The sequence below is a fragment of the Suricata suricatta genome, chromosome 3 (genome assembly GCF_006229205.1).
Source record: "Suricata suricatta isolate VVHF042 chromosome 3, meerkat_22Aug2017_6uvM2_HiC, whole genome shotgun sequence".
Lineage (NCBI taxonomy): Eukaryota > Metazoa > Chordata > Mammalia > Carnivora > Herpestidae > Suricata > Suricata suricatta.
The window spans coordinates 14,519,029-14,521,585 of record NC_043702.1 but is presented as its reverse complement, the minus strand read 5'-3'; the positions used below and the strand labels follow the sequence as shown (position 1 = coordinate 14,521,585).

At 44.3% G+C, this 2,557-nt stretch overlaps 1 non-coding gene across 1 annotated transcript; it reads left to right on the top strand.

Annotated features, from left to right (window-relative positions):
* The first annotated feature begins 1,224 nt into the window (after positions 1-1,224).
* On the top strand, positions 1,225-1,295 carry TRNAQ-UUG. Its single transcript has one exon. It is a non-coding gene; the product is annotated as a tRNA-Gln (tRNA).
* The last annotated feature ends 1,262 nt before the right edge of the window (positions 1,296-2,557 follow it).

Genomic DNA, 2,557 nt, shown 5'->3' with positions numbered 1-2,557 from the left:
CCAACTTTGGCTCAGGTCATGACCTCGCAGTGTGTGAGTTTGAGCCCTGCATCAGGCTCTGGGCTGACAGCTTGGAGCCTGGAGTCTGCTTTGGATTCTGTGTCTCCCTCTCTCTCTCTGCCCCTCCCCCATACTCATTCTCTGTCTATCAAAAATGAATAAACATTAAAAAATTTTTTTAAATATTCTCTCTCTCTCTGCTCCTCTCCCTTGCTCATGCTCGTTCTCTCTCTCTCTCTCTCTCTCAAAAAAAAAAAAAAGAAATTTGTGTTTTGAAGACAGAGAATCCAATGGAACACCTTGAGAGGCACACACCAAAAAATAAGTCCTGGGACAGTTCCAGAATGACTCTGCCATATTAAGTATGGACGTGCCCTGCCCAGCTGGTGTGTCTGAGGCAATGCCGTGGGTCTCATCAGCCGGAGGCTGTAACAGGGCTCAGTGCCAGATGGATTAGAATCAGCTCGAAGAGCTGAGATTGTATTGATGGTTTGAAATCTATGAGTGAAAATTTCCATACGTGTGGCGGCAGGCAGAACTCACAGCCTCTGCTTCTTCCCCAAAGCACTGCCTGTCGGTGGATCCCTCCCCCGTATAGCTTGTCTCTGTCTCCCGTCCAGGCCACATCAGCAGACATGTGGGTGACAGTCTGCGAGGGCTGGGGTCCTCCCTGGGCTCTCTTGAGGGGCTCCTTGCACACAGGTCCAGGGACCAGAATGGAGGCTGGGTGCCGCCCTCTTTGGAGCTCAGGGACACGTGCTCATGAATCCAGTTCATCGATCCATTCCCGTCCAGCCCATCTTTTATATTTTTGGCTGTGACGTTTACCGCCATTTTGATGAGCCCAAGTGCAAACTGATTTCCTAATAAAACAAACAGGTACACTATCATGGAGGCTATTTTTTTAAGGATAATTTATTTATTTTGAGAGAGAAAGAGAATGAGTGTGTGCGCAAAAGCAAGGAAGGGGCAGGGAAAGAGGGAGAGAGAGAATTCCAAGCAGGCTCTATGCCACCAGGACGGACCGACATGGGCTTGAACTCATGAGTTGTGAGATCATGACCTGAGCTGAAACTAAGAACTGGACAGCCAATCGGCTGAGCCCCCTGGGTGCCCCCATCAGGGCAGTTTGATAAAACAACCTACTTAGGAGAAATAATGTGCTTTGTATCTGCATAGTTTAAAATATTGTCCCAAGACTAAAATACTGTGGTGAATTGGGGTGCCTGGTTGGCTCAATTGGTAGAGCACATGACTTGATCTTGAGGTTGTGAGTTCAAGCCTCACATTGGGCACAGAGCTTACATTAAAAAATGTATAGAAAATATAGTGGTGAATATGCATGTTGCCTAAACAAATTCTATCAAGTTACTATCCTTAGCCAAGAAATTCAATGACATATATATGGACACTGACTCTTCTTGACCCTGAACACAGCCCCTCATGCAGCTGAGTACCTTTATTAATTTCACTTAAAACTTTTCAGCATTTCTTTCAGTACAAGGAAAAAGGAGGCATTTTTATTTTCCTCCTTTCCTATCCAAAATATTATATAAGCTGAGTTTCTTCACTTTGCTTTTGTATTTAATATATCCTGTAAAGATCCTCCTATATCGTATAAAGAGGGGGTCTTTGTTCTTTTTTTAAAACAGAAATATAATTCATGTACCATACAATTCACCCATTTAAAGAGTACAACTCAGTGGCTTCTAGAATATTTACAGAGTTATGCAGCCATCATGACAACCAATTTTATAACTTTCTTATAACTCCTCCCCCAAGAAATCTTGTCCCCCTTAGCTGTCACCCACCAAACTTCCTATCCTGTCCCCTTACCTAAGGGGACCTCCAATCTACTTCCTCTCTCTGTAGCTTTGCCTCTTCCCGGGCATTTCCTACAAATGGAATCACCTACATTCCCTGTGTGTGCTGGCACGTATGTATAATGCATTCTCAGAAGTGGGATTTCTGGAGCAGGTAGTAAATGCCACCGTGACTTTGTTAGATAGTGCTAACTTACTCTATCACACTCCCATTGGCGGTGGATGAGAAACCCAATTCTTCATAGGCTTACCAGCAGAGCATACTGTCAAGTTCTTGAATGTTTGCCAGTTTGATGGCTTTAAAAAAAATTAATCTCTGTATGCTTTTCATTTGCATATTTCTTATCATGGTTAAGATTGACATCCGTTTAGATGGACAAACCTTGTGATTTCCTTATTTGAACAAACTTCTCTTGGCTTCACCAGAGTGACGGGTAGAACGGTTTCCTGCAAATGTTTGATTTTCACAGTTTTGCATTTTGCAACAGGGATCTGGTCGTTTTAGTACTGATGGATATAATAAAGGTATGTGTACTGTTTATTTTTATTTACTTTGAGAGAGAGGTCCAGAGCAAGTTGGGGAGGGGCAGAGAGAGAGAGGGAGACAGAATCCCAAGCAGGCTCCGCTCTGCCGGCACAGAGCCCAAGATGGCTTGATCTCACGAACCCTGAGATATGACCCGAGCCAAGATCAAGAGTCGGACGCTTAACTGACTAAGCCACCTGGGTGCCCC